Genomic DNA, 18,658 nt, shown 5'->3' on the forward strand with positions numbered 1-18,658 from the left:
CACAGATTGCTAAGGAAATAATCCAAACATGTATCACCTGTTAAGAGAGAAAACTATGCTATTTTATACCTTCAAATTATGTTCTATGCATTTTTAAAGTTGAAGCAATTTGATCAGATTCCAAAAAGAAAAGCAACCAAATTCCCCTCCCACCACCTCCATTCAGAATAACTGGTAGATCACTGCTTTCTTATTCTTGAAATCACATTACCCTCCAAAACCTCAAATAATTGATAGGAGACATTAGTGAAAACAACCATAGATATTCCTGTCTCCAAAGAATCCACTAACAACTGGCAGCACAAACAGTAGCCCTAACCTGCAGACTTTTTTGGCAAAGCCCTTGAAAATTTTGGGACTATATTCAATTATTCCAGCTTGTGATCTTTTTGAAGATGCTTAGATTTTGCAGTATCTTACCAAAGCTAGAAATTTCAAACTTTTAAAATATCACTATTGGCATATTTTTCCTTCCTTTTACTAGTGTGTAATTATGCTCATCATTTATGTTTCTCTTTTTTTCAAAGGAGGCAGGGAAAGTTATTTTGTAGCTTTTCCACACTTCCTCGTCTCTTGAGAGTTAGAACATGCATTCACACACATACAGAGGAAAAAGCAAGAAAAAAAAAATCTCCTCAGCATTGTTCTTACCATTCCAGCTTACCACTAAATGCTGTGAGGAAAAAAGAAACAGCTATGACATATAAGCAAGTGGTAGAAGTGCCAAAAATAATCTATTTTATCAACATTCATTTTGCAGTGAAAGTGGCTGTAATATTTTGCATTCCATATTTTAGCAAAATTTGTCACTTTTTGTTGCTCTCTTGCCAGCAGAGCCAGGAATGGGAGAAGACATGGCCTCTGTCAGGCCCTCTGTGTGCCTTTCCCCTGCCTTCATTACTCCAAATTTACCTGTGGGCAGCCTTAACTACTGCATTGCCTGAGCCTGACCACCTAGAAAAGCAGGTTGTCAAGAGTGCCAATAGCAATGGCAACCATGACGGACTCAACACCAGCCAAAGTGAGGACGTGGAGTCATCCATCCATATTTTTCTGGAGAAAAAAACCTGTTTTATCCGGATACTCCTTTATTAAAATGTGAAACATTTAACTATAGTATAGTAGCAAAGTCAGTGGATGAAAGATCTTCTGAATGTGGATGAAACAACTTAACTTTGAAAGGTGGTCTACTTTGTGAGTCCTTGTAAGACACTAAGCTTCTTTTCCCCTGGCTTTCTAGTGTAGGGATAGTCTCTATCTTCCAGGACTGTAGAAATCTTCAAACAGTTTTATCCAGGTCTCAGTGATATTGTGCTGTGAATCTATCGCATGCTAAATATGTGTGTGCAGAGGTACCCTTTTGTCCATGGTTTTTCCTGATGCAAATCTCAACAGCTAACGCTACCCCTAAATGGATACTTGTCTTCCTATAAGCTGAAAAAGTTAGACAATTCAATCTGTTGTACCAATGCAGACAGTTTTTCATTGCTGCAACCCTTGCAAACATATGGATCTGGAGTTACTGTAGATTTCTGTGAGACCTGTTTATGCCAGAATAACTGGGAAGGAGGATATGCTTCTCCTACAAGAGTATAGATGTGATATGCTGTCCCACGCTGCGAGAGTGAGTGTGTTGATAGTAAAATTACTATCAGACTACTGATGTTCCTGTTGAATTCTTAAATATGTGGAACTTCTCCCTATATATAAAGATGTGTTTATTTTGTCTGATCTTCAACAGCTGAGAATTTCTAAAATGAATTTAATCTCAGTGTCACAAATAATGGGCAAAACAAATGAAGTGTCCCTGCTATAAAAGAGAGAGAGTTGAGTGGAGATATTCAGACTGCCAATATAGGATGTGAATGAGCAGCAACCCTACCTGTACAACAAACCAGCTAATTACACATTATTATTTCACTAACTGTGGTTCAAAATAACCTTTCAAAAGATGCTAACATGGTTATAGTAAGTTTTTAATAATAAATTTCCTACTCTCATTGTTGCAGAACACAGTATAATTCTTAGTATTTAGCAGTGTAGATTTACTAAGTTCTACAATAAAACATGTAAGAAAATGGAAATGCTATTTCACTGATATATTAAATTATTTCTAGGTTGAATTCAGATATATACATTGAAAAAGAAGATAACAGTACAGAAAGAAAAATAAGTTGCATAAAGTCAAGGCTATGACTCCAGGCAAAATATTGCACTGTAGTGCTTTGAAGAAACTCATTTCATCCTTCTTTGTGGAATTAGTATTTAAAAGACTACTGATTAAAAGTCCAGGAAATGGCAGTTACTTATTTAATCTGCTAGCAACAACAACAACAACAAGAAACATAGGGCATGGGAAGAGGAAAAAAATGATTTACGATTTTATTGCTTTTGTGTTATCATGAGCTGAGGGAAAATTTTGTCTTTAGGTTCCATCAAATCATGCATTCATGTGCATATATATCATGAAATCAAAATTCAGGTTTCCAAAGTTTGCAATTTATGATCAGCTTCAGTTGTGAAATAAGCAAACACTCATAGCTCCAGTGTCTCTTTGGGCCTTCTCCCAGCGGCATCTTGTAGGCACAATGCTGTTCCATAAATGAGCTAGTTCTGAATATACTGTTTTTAGGACTAGGAGCAAAGTAACTAAGTTTTCATAGCATTCTACCCAGGCTAGTTAATTCTACTGAGATACAAAATGTTTATGCCTGAGCAGCACATCATTTCATAAAGGTGCATACCACTTCAGAAAACCAAGGTATATTGCTCAGATACTTAAATAGATGCACAGCAAGTATTTGTAAATCATTTAAGCCCTTCTGACATGGACTGGTCAAGTAATGCTAGTCCCAGATCAGAAATGACATATTGCTTCATGAGACTTAGAGGTTCTAAAATAGCAGTCAGAAGATCCGAAGATATGAATCACAAGATATGACCAAATACCTGGAACAAGGCAATGCAGATACATTTACTCTAACTAGTATTACTGTAGCCACATACAGAGTTTGAAAAGAGCAATGCAGCAAGCCTATCTGGAGATAAAAATGACCACTGATTTTGCACGCATTTGCAGTGTTGTGTGCAGACCAAAAGGAGAAGGAATATGTTTTCCCTTGTAGCACCCCTGGGAAGCAACCCTTGCTGCTTGCTTTTCCCGAGAGAAGTCAATCTTCTTCCCACCAAAGCAGACATTTTGATGTACATAAAAGCAAGATAGAACTTGTAAATACAAAACCTCTGTGACATGCCCTTAGTTCAGGGACTCAGGTCATGCTTTTTCTGTGTGGACCTGGGTGTATATTCAAAGGTCTCCACAATCTCTGTTCCTCCTGTATACCAGGAGAAGGGGAAAAAAAAAAAAAAATGTACTATTCTATTTGTGCATTTGCTGTAAATGAGACACTTCAAAGCCTTCTTCAGATTTTAAATTTTGAATGGGATATGAAGTGAAAATGATACTGCAGATGGAAAAGTGTCTGAGTCTGAAAGGAGAAATACAAATATTTTAGAAAATTACCACACATAACTACTTCTCACTATTTAATGTTTCTTTTCAAACAGTTTTATTTTGATTTAAGCATATTGTAACTCTCAAAGGCATGATATCGAACTTGCAGTTACTATAAGTCTTTGCTAGATAAAAAAGGCTTTTTATATTGGAAAGAAAGAATTGTTCTACTTTCCTAGTTATAAACTCAACAGATCTTTTAGTGATTTCTTTTTACATAAAGTGATGCTCATAAATGCCATTTAATGGTGTCTTCCTATTTGGCGTATTCAAAGACTGCCAATTTTACAGTAACGGAAAATATATAAACTTTGAATAGAATTAAAAAGAGTGAGAAAAAATGAAATTGTATATTGAAAAAATCAAGCTGTTCATAAACAACTTTCCATCCCCAGAAATGCCTCACAAGTATCAGAGTCAATATTAAGGCAATCATGATGATTGCATCAGATAATTTTTTGTTTATTAAATGGAAAAGCATATTGTATTCCTTTTAGCAAGTATGTATGTGCTTGAGGGAAGAAAGTTGGATTTTTCTTTTGAAAAAAAAAAAGAGTAGTCTGAAACTGATTCAGATCCAAGATGATGTAGAAGAGTTAGGAGTTTAGCTGCTCTGATGGCAGAGAGGATCCAGGTTTCCCTCATTTCTCAGAAAATCCCAACCTGAAAGGTTAAAATAGAAGGTGAAGAAAATCTATCTGGTTTCTTTCCTTCGAAATGAATTTTTGACTGTGAAAATACTATATATTAGTAATTAAATTATAAATTGCAAGAAAAAAAGGAACCTGAGAAGACTGAAGATTAAGAAACAGAAGAATTTCCTTAACTGGAGGGCTTGCAAAGTCTTAGTAAACATCCAAGCTATGTTAAATATATGTTTGTCTACATTTTCCTGGAACATTAACACATGGTATCAGTACTATGGCAAAACTGCTTCCACAGTTAAGTATGGAAACACAGGCCTACCTACTCTTTTGGTCTATTTAAACAGAAGGGGCAGTTAAGCACAATAGGTAACTGAAGTTGCAAATAATGAATGTGAATACTGCTTTTTTTTTTAAAAAAAAAAATGCATATGTGCTGCAAGTCTGTCTCTCTGGTGGCACCTCACCACATTGCTAGTAAGCCCAGGAGAACCCAATAGCTTGAATTCCCCTCCAAGGTGTGACACACCTTTAGCTATTGCAGAGTTACTAACATAGGGCTAACTTGTTTAAAGTAATCTTGGAAAGGAAATGAAACAATCTCATAGATTATCCTCACTTGATGCAAGATCAAACGACTTCCAAAGAGGCATTCCGGTTCTCCTTTCCTTTCCTGGTTTCACATTCCCACTACCTCCTTTGTATGTCTTTGGTTGTGACTGTGCAGTTAAGCTGGAACAGGTTGGAAATTTGACCTTGCAAAAAAGCTCCAACCAACCAAGCTCACAAACAAACCACATTCACACAAATCACATCATGGGGGTTGTAAGGCAGTGGCCAGTTCTGCCTAAGCAAACCTCCTTATCAGCTTGGAAACCTCCCCACTCCCCCACTAAGCTTGGAAAACTCCCCCACTAACCAGGAGAAATCAGGTTAATCTGGTTTAAATTAATAGGTTTGACTGTATGCTACAGAAGGGTAGAAGAAGGGTAAAACTTGCGACTAACACTCCTATGGGTAAGCCAGTTTCAACGCTGCCACCTTCCTGCTGACATACGTGACTAATTCAACGTAGTGTAGACACCCCACAAGCCTTGAGAAATCTCACAAAGCCATTGCAAAGGCCCCCATAGTGTGTCTGTCCTGCCTCATTAACTCATTTAATAATTCAGTATTAAAGGTGAAGTATAAATGTCAAAGAGTGTGTAAATATCTGTTTACATTGTGTCTTACTTTATTTAATTAGTTGCAATCTACTAGTTTGAGTGTGCTCTAAACTGTGGGCAGTTTCTCTTCTTGATTAAATTTGTAATTGATTAAATATACGTTCAATGATTTTAGCTCTCAAATTAACCAGACTTTATGTGGTTTCTGATGCGTACTTAGTATCTTTTTGTCCTAAAATATATTTTACCAAAATCTGAGATGTTTACAGCCCTTAACCCTGGTCTGACAGATGCACGTAACCTTTACGCATATAAATAACGTCTAACTGAAATCTGTTACATACATCTCTTCTCTGACTGACCTGCATAATGAGTCACAGAACATTTCATATTTAGCATGCAGCATGACAAATATGGTTAAACCTAATCTATAGGAAAATAAGGAAAAAACATCTTGTAAACCATAACTTTCATGAGCTAGTGAATTGCCTTAAGGAACCAGTTTAAAATTGAACTGGTTTCAAACAACATATTTGGGTTCAGTAATTTAAAATAAATCATGCAGATGTGGGAATGCCAATTATTCTTAAAAAGTAAACACTCAAGTGAAATGTTCACCATTTCCTAGTTTTCCCAGAATGTTTCATTCCATGAGGAGCACAGATATTTCCATTCTTACTTTTAACATATGGAAGGATTAAAGCTGTTGATAAAAATTACAGGAATGTAACACAAATGCTGAGAAATTAGTTTTCCACAAAACAAAAATTCTCTGATTTTTTGTTAAACTGTATTTTATAGCCAAGTTAAATCAATGGCCCTGGTGCCATCACTCATTAGAGTGGTCACTGCAATGGAATCTTTACAATAAACTTGTAAAATTACCAGATTGTCTCCACATAGTGGTCACTTAATTTGTGCACATCAGGAAACAGTAAGAGCAGGGCTGATTCATGAGGGAGGATGAGTTGAGGGTGAGTGAGGTGCAGGTAGGCAATGCCCTTCCTAACCACAACATAGCCCCCCATTAAGGTAGGGTGGTGAGAGCAACAGGGCCCATGGACAGACCCAGACCAAGTGATGTAACAAGTCAGGTCCATTTGCAGAGTCCCGTCAGGAACAGCAGTACCTACAACACGGGTCCAAGGTCTGTCCAGGAACTCCTGCAAACCAAGGCAGCAGGAGACAGGGCTGAGCACAAATTCACCTACAGCACAGCCTCAGAGAGTGCAGGCCCAAGCCCGAATTAAAGCCCTGGGTCCACGGACAGAAGGGTTGGTTGCAGGTCCAGATCAGCCTGCTTAGCATCGTTAAGGTCTACTAATGCTCTAAGAGGACAATGCTGCTCTTCCAGGGAACTGACTGCCAATGGACAGCTGAGATTTCCTCAGTCACAAATAGGAGCAAAGCCAGTTTGTTTATGCAGGTAGAAGACAGAAAGAAAAATTTATGAGAACTGGGCTGATGGCAGTCATTTTGCCAAAGTCTACTGTGCTCCTTACCAAGAGCTGCTGATAAAGTTAGGTCAGTCCCCTCAAATAAGGCTATTATGTCGTCTCAGTTTTATGAGTGGCAATAGGGAGGTTGTTATTTTGAAAGAATTGCAGGGTTATCTAAAGGAAAACATAATTTAAAAGATTTTTTTTTTTGAAGAAAAACTTTCAGCAATTTTGAATCTCTGATAAACAATCCTCAAACACAACAGTAAACAAAAATCTTACCAGAGTTTCTCAAGACTGATTCCTTTGCAAATGCTGGCATACGCCTACTTGCCAATGCACAGATCATTGGCGACAGAGAAAAGGTCTGGTACTGATTGCTAAATTAAAGGTATCATCACAAAGTAAATTTAGCTCATAAGGCAGTTAATAACTTCCCTTGAAAAGTCTCAGAAAATTAACTTTGTGCTCAAAGACTAAGTGGAATAATTTATGGTATGATTTAGTGCATTATTTGTACATAATAAATAGGAAAAATCACTACAAAACTCAGAGTAAAACTATGCAGTTCCAACCAGAAAAGTCTCATTTTCATTAGACCTAACCACAATAGGCCGGAGGACTCCTGTATACAGAGTCTAATAGCAATATACAGAACTAAATTAACTGCATGTATAACAGGGCAGGCAGCGGAGCACTCTGAGTAACATGGACTTTCAGGTCTACCATGGTATTTCTTTCTGAACACATGAGTTACCCTTGGGACCTTTTACTTTCAAAAATTGGAAATGATGGATAGCGAACTCGGCTTGTGACATAGCTTCACCTCCAGAGTTACGGGCGGTGTATTTTTGCTTTTCTGAAGCATGGAAAATTGCAGTGCGATCTGAAATATAAAGTATTCTCTCCTCTATGCTGTGAAGGAGTCATTTTGCTACAGTTTAACTCAGCAGCATTAGCAATCTAAAGCTGTAATGTGTTCATCTGTGTTTTATGTCATCAAAGCCTCATCTTGCCTCCCTCAACAGTGTCTGATCATCTCCAGCTTCAAGGACGCAGACAGCAGTGCAAGAAATCAGCAAGCAAATAGTCATGGAATAATCTGTTTCCCCATTCCCTTGATGTCCGTTAGGGTTTGATTTATGCCGTGGGAGGAGGTTGGAGTTTATGTACTGTTTAAACGAAGAAAATATATACCAGTCTGAATACTCTTGTGGAAACTTTCATTATTCACAGAAAGTCTAATCCCTCTCTGAATGCTGCTCAAGCTCTTGGATTTTGCCGTCTAACTCACAGGGAAAATAATTTTATAATTATAATTGAGAGAAGCTGGCTCAGATATTACAGTCCAGTCAAGATCCTCAGTTTTAGCCAAGCAAGAGTGAAAACTGAGATCTAAGGAATAGATTTTAAAGAAACTCAAAGGCTGTGCACTTTTTTCCCAATATTTTTAGTTCTTATTCAAATTATAAAGCTGGTCATGATTCAAAATTATTAAATCTTTCTCAACCCTAGTGTCCCTAATACTTTCTTAGCTTACGGGAGTCTCAATAGAAAATTTTGTAGTAGACATATATGAATGTGTGAACATTCATGTATGTTTAGTGTGCAACAAATGTCATATGAAACAAGAACAGTAAAGTTTATAAATTATCAAGATAGTACTAATAATATGTGAACTGTTCTCATATTTTAGAAAACATACACACAAAACTGTGTTATCTTGTAAAAAAAAAAAAAAAAAAAAGTACCTTTCTCTTGCCTGCCTCTTTTCATGCTGTGCTGGTATTTCAACATGGCTTTTTGTGATACTGTGGATAGCCAGAGAAATGTCCAGAATTTTAGTTCACAAGAGCTCTATAACGCATATTATTAAAAAACAAAATACAACAAACAATCAAACAATCAAACAAACCAAAAAAAAAACCTCTTGGGAAACTCATTGCATGTCATAATAGATGTGTACAAGGCTGTAGTTGCCTCTTTTGCATTATACTGCTACTATTAAGACAGAAAGAAAAAGAAATATATTTGGGAGGTTCATAAAGCTCTGGTGGTGACAGATCCCACAGTTCTTGTAGTTGGGGCTGCCTCTGTCTCAAACCTTCTTTCACTACAGACGACTCCATCAGCCTCTGCTAATTGCTCTTTACCCATTTTTGGGGGGTACAGGACTGCTTTGGTCTGGTTATACTGAATAGAGTTGCTCTAACTCTAAATGAAGTGAACCTGTAATTCAAAGGGAAGAGAAAGTATGCCCCATTTCCATGTTCATTTCCCAGTTCTTGGTGAGAAATCACTCTTACTTTTCAAGCTCCTACTAGAGTATTAGGCTGAGGAAATGGGCTTTCAGTAATTTTCTTTTAATTGGGAGCCCAGCAGTGCAAAGACAGCAAAAGCTGGGGTATATTTTGAAATAACCTGCTGCAGCTAGCACTGTGGTATTGAGTCTAGAGGTGACTAAGTATAGGCCATATAATGTCAATAATAGGTGGCAAAGTTTGATGGTCTTTCACAGGTGATAAAAGGATAATTTAACACATACTATACCTAATTCAGCTCAAGGTTTCGATTGTAGTTTTGTTAACTGTTAAAGGATTCACCAATAACTTTGAATTTTATTGTTGCAAACTTATTTTCTCTTATGCTTTGTCCAACCTCCTTTTTTTTTTTTTTTTTTTTTTTTTTCCCAGCTTTCTCTGATTTTGTTTAAGAAAGTTCTCAGTTATTTGACCAGATTTTTAGGAAATTGTTGCTGACATAAATGTCCCAAGCACCAGAGACATCCTCCTGGAACTGGTAGGTATGAACAGGGCCTATGTGAATGTTATTTCTTTGTGGAATAAGAGTTGGAGACTACACAAGATATGCAAGAGAATCTAAAATGACACTACACATTCAGACATCTACATTGCTTCCTTGGTGTGTCTATTTTGGGATCCCAAATAAGAGTGCCTGAGGAATTAAGTGTACCACATTGCCACTGACTCCAAAGGGCTTATGCGTTCTCGGTGCTTCTCCAAGACCAGCCATGAGGACCTCAAGCACAGAAAGAATGATATGGTAGATAGACGCCTCAGTTCCAACTCGCAGTCTGCAGGGCCTGCCCACCCAGGCTACTGTGGTTTACTAAGCAACAAAGAGCTGAGTCTAGGCTTTGCCCAAGTTGCCTTAGACTTCACAGATCTGCATGTCCGGTTTCCGTAGCTCATGCCTACATCCTCTGCGTGTGTGTACAGGAGTTCTCTCCCCATTATCTTTTTGGCAGGACACTTTCACATATGGCTTCAGAGCCCATACTTGAGATACTGCACAAAACAAATTTTTATCCAAAGGCATTTACGCAACAGGGTAGCTTCACTCTGCCCCCTGACGATCCTACAGTCTTCACAGGGGTATTTACCTGAGTATTCTGCTGCTTGGGCCAACCACCCATTCCTTGGCACCCTTGCTGGTATCTTGCACTAGCTCTTCCCTCTACTTCTCCTGCTGAAGTGCTTTCCAGTCAGTACCAATTTTCTGCTTGTTTTTCCACTGCAGATCCATAGCCTGCCTTCTTGGACAGCATCTGCCACTGGAACTCAGGCATATTTCTCTTCTGCAGTTTGACTATGTGGGATGAGTGCTTACCTATCCTCAAACTTCTTGTTGCTCTGTTTTGTCCAGTAGTTTATGGCTCTGTATAGACAATCCAGCTGTGGAATACGCAAGACCAGCTTTATTCATTATCTCACAGACTTTGATCCTCCATCTTCTACCTTGCCGACTCAGGGTTGTAGAGTTTCCTGAGCTAGGATTTTTTGATTCCTCCCAGTGAAACTCTTCCTCTTTGCATGAACTAATTAAATATTCATTGAATATGAAGGAATTTTCATTCTGAATATTGAGAGAGAGTAATTTGAGAAAAACTCTAGCAACTGCTCAACACAAATGGAAAAGGAAGGTTTCTGCTTCAGTAAGCCTTCATGACAAGAAAGTATTTTATTTTTAGTATTCATTAGAGATTCTTATGATAAGGAATATAAGATGGGTGTTACATGCTGGTTCTGGTGTGTTTCATGTGCAACTTCAATATATATATATTTTTAATGTAGGCTTTTTGGATGTCGTTTTTTATAATGTTACATGCCACTGAGGCATGTCTGGACCAGTGCAGAGAAAATCTTGGCCTTCCCTATATGTCGTGGATGGGCTAAAACACCTCATCTGGCACCACATGTACTAACTGTCATACCAGGAGTGACGTGGGACACAGCGTGAAACGTGAGTTGCCAAAAACAGACTCACTTTTGGAAAGCAGTATTACTGTGCAGGTGCAACACAGATCTAGCATGGCTGTATTGCTTCTAGATCCCAACTGGAGGGTCAGCATAGGCTGCAATGTTTGTTTCATTGGCTCAGATCTCTACTAGCTCAGGGATCTCCATGTTGTGGTTACTCTGTGTAAACATGTTTGACCTTTAAGTCATGTTACAAAAACAGCCTTTGAAGGGTGTTTGCTGCTGCACTCTTCTAGAAATAATCCATATTTAGTTCGAATTAAAGGCTTTCGCCAAAGTCTTTTTAAAAAAAAAAAAAAAAAGGGTTATGAAGGGTACAATCTGGCAATACAGGATCAAAAAGCAGCCTTTGGTGTTATAAAGGATGTTACATAAGCACAGGATAGATTAATTCCTTGTGTTGCAGGAATTATTAGGAGGAATTCTGTATTCTGGGTTATGCTGATGACTAGGTTATCGTAATGCCTGCTTTTGGCCTTGAAAGATACGAAACTATAAAACAATTCTGTTGCTAAAAATAAAATAATTTCATTAAGACTCTAGGCCTCGACCTGTTTGGCATATTTCAAGCCCCCTGTGATTTGGAATTTGTTATTTATTAATATATATGTAGCGATGGCTAAAATACAAGAACAAATATACAAAAATCAATAGGTCTGCAAATTTTATATTTGTTTTATATTTATTTGAATCAAAAATATCTATAAAGAGCATGACAGTAATGATATTTTTTCCAAAAGGTAATATGCTACAATATCATGATCCTTGCTCAATTATAATGATTCATAGTAACTAAATTCAATTCTTTTCTATTACAAATGTTAGCTTTAATTTTTTCAGCACTATTGGAAAAGAAGCCTCTCTGGAATACATTCATAAATATTATACTCTCGTGTATTTGCTGTTGAATACCTTTGTGGCTTTCTAAAATTTCATCGCCTTGTTATGGAAACCACTAAAATTTGGTTATCATTGCTGAAGGAAGTATAAACCATCACCTTAGCTTGGAAAGATTAAATAATTTTTGTTTTGTACACTATTGTGCTCCAAAATGTTGTTAACAGCTTGTAACTTAAAATCACTCATAATGGGACAATTTGCAAGAAGATGAGATATAATTTATTATTTTATCTGCATTACTGCATTGATTACTCACAGCAGTTAAAATTTATACCTAGCATGACATGAAATGTTTAGTTTCAAATCTTTCCAAAAAGAAATAGAAAGATACAATCTATTGCAATACCAAAGAGACTTCCAATCTATAGCGATTTTTTTCCAGGCCTAAATCCTCTCTGGTTCTCTGGCGTACTTGCCATTGCCAACAGACAGGGCATGCAAGCAAGCTACATTACTTTTCTATGCCCTAGATTCCATGTATATAACCAAGAAAGAATTCGGTCTTCTTTCTTTGTGACTGCTTGAAACCTGCAGACGAAAAGCAATATATAAAAGCATTTTTAAAGAGGAGTTTTGGGGTTCTGCAAGACCTTTTGTCCTGCAAACTCAGTCTGTTGCAACCTCACTGAAAACAATGATGGCTCTCTCTCCTCAGAGCTTGCCCTGGGCAGTGGACATGGAAAGGAATTTGCTCCACCACCAGGTCTTTGGGTTGTGTGGAAGCACAGGAAGCACACACACGTGTGCTTCCTTGCACTCTTTATTCCTAGGAGGAGAACTCTTTGCAGTATTTCTCTTCTCTGAAAAGGACTGTAATTTAATAGAAGAAATAAACCACACATGCAATGGGGATGAAGATGATGAGAAAAAAGCCTGAGCTTTTCCCCTACACAAAGACACCTTTGAAAAGTGCTATGTGAGGAAGCTGCTGGAAATCTAATATCTGCTTAGCCGCTTTGTACCTTACACAGCCACTGGATTTGCTGTCTTCGTAACTCTGCACATATATTTTTCACAGAGTTTCTCTTGTCCTTAAAGTCTCCATCTGATAGAGCAATCACCAATGCCATTTCTCTACATGGCTGCCCACCTGCAATTCCACGGACAGTGGTTTTCACCATTTTTCTTATTGCTAGTATTGATTGTCTGCTGCTATGATGTTATACTGTGACACATCTTGGATCCTCTGAAAACAACCTGAAACAGATTGTTCAGAGTGAGCCACATTTAAACTGGTAGCACTCCTGGATTATTGTTTTGCCACCTTGTCGGTCTACCAGAAAAAGCACTCAATGTACAGTTCGCTTACAAATGAGCCTCACATAAATGGAGAAGTATCCAAATCTCAAAGATCCCTCATCCTTGAAATCATCACGGTTAATTTTATAGAGTTTGCTGTCAAAAACCACTTTTGTATTCCTCAGAAATAACATAATACACTTGCTCTCTGAAGCCTGCTCCTTTAAATAACAGTGCTCAATGAATAGATTTGTAATTCAGCGTGACATACACTAATACACTAATTGCAAATAATGCAATAAGTTGGCATAAGCACAGTATATCTCAGGATAGATACTTCAGTAATAAAATAATGACAAATGTCACTGAAAGTTGTCCTCTATAGAACTAAGGAAAGAAATGTCTGGACATATATTTTTCTGGCATGTAATACTCCTCTACTGAGGAGAATACTGATGGAGGACAGAATGTAAAACACAATTTATTATATCTGCTGTGAAAAAAAAAAAAACCCTCCAAATTCAGTACTTCAGGCACCGATTTGTATATTTTATGCTCACTGATTTGTGCAGCGATTGCATAAATCAGAATTTTGACTGACTAGAAATATGGATTATGGGCATAGATTCATCTCTGATAAGAATGTTGCTTAACCAATCTGATAGCCTTTCATGATGGAATGACTGGCTGGGTAGGTGAGGGAAGAGCAGTGGGCGTTGTGTATCTTGACTTCAGCAAGGCTTTTGACACTGCCTCCCATAACATCCTCCTAGAGAAGCTCAGGAAGTGTGGGTTAGATGAATGGACAGTGAGGTGGATTGAGAACTGGCTGAAAGGCAGAGCTAGAAGGTCATCACTGCTGGTGTGGAGTCTAGTTCGAGTCCTGTGGCTAGTGGTGTCCCCCGGGGCTCAGTACTGGGTTCCATCCTGTTCAACTTCTTCATCAATGACCTGGATGAGGGGACAGAGTGCCTCCTCAGCAAGTTTGCTGATGATACCAAGCTGCGAGGAGTGGCTGACACACCTGAGAGTTGTGCTGCCCTTCAGAGAGACCTGGACAGGCTGGAGAGCTGGGCAGAGAGGAACCTCCTGAGGTTCAACAAGGGCAAGTGCAGGGCCCTGCACCTGAGGAGGAATAACCCTAGGCACCAGTACAGACTGGGGGCTGACCTTGTAGAGAGCAGCTCTGAAGAGAAGGACCTGAGAGTGCTGGTGGATGACAAATTGACCATGAGCCAGCAATGTGCCCTTGTGGCCAAGAAGGCCAATGGTCTCCTGGGGTGCATTGGGAAGAGTGTTGCCAGCAGGTTGAGGGAGGTGATCCTGCCCCTCTACTCAGCCCTGGGGAGGCCTCATCTCGAGTACTGTGTCCAGTTCTGGGCTCCCCAGGACAAGAGAGACATGGAGCTACTGGAGAGAGTCCAGCATAGGGCTATGAAGATGATCAGAGGGCTGGAGCACCTGCCCTATGAGGAACGTCTGCGAGAGCTGGGCCTCTTCAGCCTGAGGAAGAATTCTTCATTTATAAAAATTCTTATAAATGTGTACAAGTACCTGAAGGGAGGTTGTCAAGGGGACGAGGACAAACTCTTTTCAGTTGTCTCATGTGACAGGACAAGAGGCAAAGGGCAGAAATTAAAGCACAGGAAGATCCACCTGACTGTGAGGGGGAATTTCTTCCCTGTGAGAGTGACAGAGCACTGGACCAGGTTGTCCAGAGAGGTTGTGGAGTCTCCTTCTCTGGAGATCTTCAAGGCCCGCCTGGATGCAGCCCTGTCTAACATGCTCTAGGTGACTCTGCTTGAGCAGGGAGTTTGGACTAGATGATCTCCAGAGGTCTCTTCCAACCTTACTGATTCTATGATTCTATGATTTTGATTTGCTGTTTCTAATAGCAGGGTTGTTGTAGACAAAATGGTCAAAACATATAATCTTGATCTAAAGATATATGGGGAAAAAAAATAGACAGCTTTGTATGCATGAAAGCTTTCCAGTTTTTATCAGTTCTACTTGCCTAAAAAGGTACCACTTTTTTCTAGTAACCTTAAGTTCCTTATTTATGTTTATGAATTAAAATTTCTCTTTGCAAATACTTAAATGCTGTATTTGTTAAAAGTCTACTTTTTGAGAATTTTTTCCAGTTTAACATAATAAAGTGAAAGGAAGATGAAATTAAAGAGAAAGATAAAATTAGGAAAATATGCTTAAAATTTCAAGAATATTTGAAAATAAATGTTTGTGGTCTTCCTCAACTGGTCAAAGATATGAACATTACTTACCTTGCATAGGAATTAATCAAATAACTAAAACTCAAATATCTTTTTACTTTAACAGATATCTGTTGCATGTTGTGCATCTGTTCTCTATTAATAATTTCAACATTAAAAACTAGCATAACCTCTAAAAACATTTATAGAGGTAGGAAAGCTAATGCAGAACAAAGTGTCCAATTGCCTCCGGCAAACAATATTCCATCTGATGGAAGTGGTTGGAACACAAGCTAATGGCTAGATCATTTTTTTTTTCTGATAGCAGTATCTATGGTAGCTGCCATATTTTTGAGATTTACATATTCCTTTCTCCTCACTGGATTACTATATGTTTTCTTGGATGATGGCATTTAGGTTGAGTGAGAAATGTAGGTACCTCACCTACAATTTCCCCATCAATAGAATCATAGATTTACTGTTAATGTAACCACCTATACTAACAAATCTTTCTTAAATCCCTACCCCACCCTATGGGTTAGACATCAAGGCCAAAATTCAAAACAATGGATTCATTACTATTTAGCATGCTTTTCCTGATGATCTGAGTGGGTGACTTTGCTGAGATCTTACTAAGGGTTTACTTTCAGTGAGGATAAAAACCTGAAGCTATCCAGACAAGAAACAAGATTACTGTCTCAAAGTAAAGAATTTATGAGAGGAGTACATTTTATTCAACAGTTTGCTTTAGAGTAGTCCTGTAGGACTTGGAAGCGAAGAGACAGGATTCCACTACCTATAAACTCCCCCCATTTCTGCAGTAATTTTGCATTATTTTAATTGTGATTTCCCGAAGCTTCAACACTCAAATATATTTTCCCTTTGTCCCTAATGATAATGAGTGAGACTCAGAATGGATCTTGATATGTGTAAATCAAAAATACTATGATATAATCCTGACTGTAATTTGTAACTGTAATTGTACACAATTATCTTAAGGAAGCGTGTCAAGAAGGGAGGGTCAGACTCTTTTTAGTGGTGCCCAGTAACAGGACAAGAGGCAATGGGCACAAACTGAAACACAGGAAGGCCACTGAATATAAGGAAAAACTTCTTCACTGTGAGAGTGATAGAGCACTGGACCAGGTTGCCCAGAGAGGTTGTGGAGTCTCCTCCGGAGATCTTCAAAGCCGCCTGGATGCAGCCCTGTCTAACATGCTCTAGGTGACCCTACTTGAGCCAGGGGATTTGACTAGATGATCTCCAGAGGTCTCTTCCAACCTCAACTGTTGGGGCCCTGTGTCTGGGCCTTGGCTATCTTGCAGGATTATAAAGAGCTGAAGTAAGCAACAAACTGCTCAAAGAAGGAATTCTTTTGAAGACAAAAGGCTAAAGAAAAGATAAGCAGGCACCTGTATTCACTGACAGGATATGCATCCAGAAAAGGAGTCAACCCAGCCGATAAGCAGATGCCTGTAAATCACTGACAGGATATGCAGCAGATAAGCAGATGCCTGTAATCACTCTCAGAATGTGCACCCAGAAGGGGAGTCAACACAACAGCCAATTAGAAACTGAATAGATGCGCTTGGACAATATTAGACAACCAATAGAAATGCTTTGCGAGACGCGTTGATACATGAGCTTGTTAGAAAAGATATATAAATTAGGTAGGCGAAGGAATAAAGTTGGATTGAACTTGCATCACATTGATGTGTGTGTTCCTTCCCGTGCTTGCCAAGAATGGGCTGCGGCATCTGGTGACCCCGACGTGATCCTCAGAGACCAACTGGGGTAGTAGTGGAGCCGTAAGCGGGCAAGGATCCTGCATAGCCAGCGACCGTAGCTGGGCGCCCGAAGAAAGGCGGATTGTGGCCACGACTGACCGGTGAGTCAGGGAAGCAGGATGGGATTCGCTGCATCAGCGATAGAACAAGCAGTAATAGAGAGCCTGTTGAAGTTGGCTCAGAAAACGGACACACAGATAACGAAATCAGATTTAACTGATTTGTTACTGTGGTGCCGAAGAAAGGGGCTTATAGCAGAAGCCCTGCAAGTATACAAGCTGGAAGTATGGGAACGAGTCGGAAAGGAACTGTGGGAGAGCGTGCAAGTGGGATCTAAGGAGGCACGGTCGTTAGCAAAGATTTACCGACCGGTCCGACTGATGCTGGAACAGTTGCACGGAGAAGCGGCTGTTGCTGCTGCCATTCGCAGCGCCGTACAAAGTACTGACGAGGAGCAGGAGGGCTCGGGAGACTCAGAATGGACGGCTGTGAGTGGCTCGGGACCTCGGTATGAGAGGGCGCCTGACAATTATAACCTCAAGTGTCCCCTGCATGCCTGTCCTGTTTCCGTAGCCGAGAAGGAGGCTTGGGGGGGAGTAGACGATGATTTACCACCCTGGGAAGGGGAGGACCGTCCCGTGTGTACCGCTCCCCCGGCGAACATGGACATTGATCCAGTAAAGGTCCCGCTGCCGGACGATGAGCCAGCGGACCAAGAGCAGCTGAGAGAGATTTGTCAAGAGCTCCGCGGCCAAGCCGACAAGATGACTGCCTTGTTGGATCAGATGAAACACCTCGATCAGGGATCGGGACGAAGGGACATAAAGGCAGCATATAAGGCTGCCCATAACTCAATTGTAGAAGGGGTTGAGAACATTGAGAGACAGATCGACAAATTTGAGTCGGGTTTGGCGGTCGGTTGTGGGGCGGGTCGCAGGACAAAAGGGATAAATCCGGACAGGGTGTTGTCATGGTTGCAATCGGTGGTGCATGGCAAGGAGAGGGAACTGTTCGGCTCTGTGGGGAAGGAAGGCAAAGATGAGGCAGTGCCGCCTCATGACTTGAATTTTAACCCTGTTACGCGTTACAAGGGCCTTATAGAGAATGCTAAGTTGGAGGGAGAGTTTCTGTTCACTCCTACGCCATGCCAGTCTTATAAAGAGTGGACGGACCAACATGGGAACCAATAGATAAATAACAATAATAATAATAATAATAATTATATATAAAAATATATTTATAATTATAATATTATAATTGTGATTATAAATATATTTATAATTTATAATAATAATATATAAATAAATATAAAAATAAATAAAAGGGATAGAGGAAAAGATGGCCGGCACTGCGGCTTATCGGTACCAAGAAAATTTGCCAGAGATAGAACTACGTGGATACCAGCCAAGTGGGTGCGGCCGTGGCTGACAAAGGAGAAAGCCGAAACAACAAATGCATTACAGGGTGCTGAAGCAAACCCAG

Source organism: Rhea pennata, chromosome 2 (assembly GCF_028389875.1).
Source record: "Rhea pennata isolate bPtePen1 chromosome 2, bPtePen1.pri, whole genome shotgun sequence".
NCBI lineage: Eukaryota > Metazoa > Chordata > Aves > Rheiformes > Rheidae > Rhea > Rhea pennata.